Source organism: Mus caroli, chromosome X (assembly GCF_900094665.2).
Source record: "Mus caroli chromosome X, CAROLI_EIJ_v1.1, whole genome shotgun sequence".
NCBI classification, from domain to species: Eukaryota; Metazoa; Chordata; class Mammalia; order Rodentia; family Muridae; genus Mus; species Mus caroli.
The window spans coordinates 115,464,035-115,465,848 of record NC_034589.1 but is presented as its reverse complement, the minus strand read 5'-3'; the positions used below and the strand labels follow the sequence as shown (position 1 = coordinate 115,465,848).

Here is a 1,814-nt window from a genome sequence, read left to right as displayed (position 1 = left end):
CCTTTCCCCCTTGATCACTAATTGAGAAAATGCCTTACAGTTGGATCTCATGGAGGCATCTCCTCAACTGAAGCAAATCCAGCTGTGTCAAGTTGACACAAAACTAGCCAGTACAGACCCCAAGGGTCACAGGGGAAATACACGAGGGCATCTTTGTGAGAAATTAGAAATCTAAAATCCCTTTGTACAGGTAAACTAGTATGTTTGGTTGGGTAGAGTTTAAATTTGTATGCTCTTTCCTTGATATGAGATCAAAGACCCAGCCTACCTCATGCAGTGTAGCCCATTCCAGGTACTTCCTAACAGCTAGCAACTCCTCATCAGAGACTAGAGCATCTGTCCACTGTAGTTAATGTGGTGCCGGATCAGGAAACAGTCTGAGCACTCATCAAAAACCTGGCTGACAGTTCCATGCTAGTTTTTCTTCTCAGGCATATGTTCATCTACTGGGTCTAGGTATGAATGAATGGTGAGGAACACATCATTTTAATTTCTGCCATGAGGGAATGAGCTTTTGTTCTGGGCTGTACTTCTTAATGTTTGGCTCAGGTACTTTAAGCTTGGGTGGTCTGGAGGTCCATTTAGGAGTTAAAATTGGGGGAGGTGTCTAAGTCTCTGCATCACAGGAGAACATTGCAAGGCCACTATTGGTCAGAAAGGCATATTTGATGACCACTTGGGGAAAATTAGATCTGAGGCCCCTAGTAACGTAGAGGCAGTAGATTGGAATCCCTTTGGTCAAAGCAGAAGGATCTGAGGCCCAATTAAATGGACTTAGTAAGTTTACTACCACAGGGGTATATTTAGAATGTCTGAGAACCCTTTGGATATTGGTGGACTATAGCTCTCTATTAGAACAGGGAGGGCTGGTAGATCCTTTGGTGAGAAGTGAAATATTTCAGGTATAGTCTAAAAGCCAATTCAGTAAAAGACATTATTTGGAATACTTTGGGTAAGGGGAGACATATCCAGTATCCCTATGTGCAGAAGAAGAATTGTTTCTGCCCGTCTTGGGATTGGTGATAGATCTAAGATTCTCTAAAATAGAAGGATGGCAATAGGAGCTTCATAGGATTGTATGGAATAGTTTTATCATCTTATTCCTATGTCTGCAGCACTATTGAGCAGAAATTGAACACTGATTGATACCTTGAGAATGACAGGACATTCCAGGTACTTACTCCTTCATCAGCTCCAAACTTGAAATCACAATCAAGAATACACATCATCTGAATGTCCATGGTAGGCATGACAACAATCTTAGAAGTCTTCTAAGAGGGTATAATGTAGTAGTCTCTGGTTTAGTGTCTTCCTCAAATATATGTCCATCACACATTCCTCTACGTGGAGGCCAGGATGTCTCTGTCTAAGGGAACAAAACAAAGACAGTAATCCAATTTACCCTTACCTTGATACTCTTCTGTTTGGGATCTCAGTCCAGAGTCTTCTGAAATCTCTTAGGTCAGAACAGTGCTTCCCAGACCACTGAAATTAGAAGTTATAGGTAGGACATCCACTGGGAAGATGGTGAATCTGGGGGATTTCCTCAAACACACTGTGCTTCACACAGGTAGGAGCACTCTCTGTTGTGAATGTCTAAATCTTCCTAAGTAAGATGGGGGAGGAGCTTGGGCAGTTTTGCACAGAAGTAGGACGGTTGTGCCCTTCATCAAAGAGGTAATGTGGCAAACTTCATGAGAATAAGGGAGTTGAAGCAATCTGGTCATAAGCAGCATTTCTGTGACACTTTGCAAATGTGAAATTCTATATCTACTTGTCAGAGGGGTAAAATCTCTGGCTATTTTCAATAAATA

The 1,814-nt window shown here is 41.9% G+C and overlaps 1 long non-coding RNA gene across 1 annotated transcript in view; it reads right to left on the bottom strand.

Annotated features, from left to right (window-relative positions):
• LOC110286465 overlaps positions 1-1,364 on the bottom strand; it is a 2,001-nt gene extending 637 nt beyond the window's left edge. Inside the window, exons 1-2 of the long non-coding RNA XR_002377142.1 lie at positions 1,182-1,364; positions 269-452 (exon numbers count right to left, since the gene is read on the bottom strand). This is a non-coding gene — a long non-coding RNA (uncharacterized LOC110286465). The remainder of the gene's footprint in view (positions 1-268; positions 453-1,181) is intronic.
• Between the last annotated feature and the right edge of the window lie 450 nt (positions 1,365-1,814).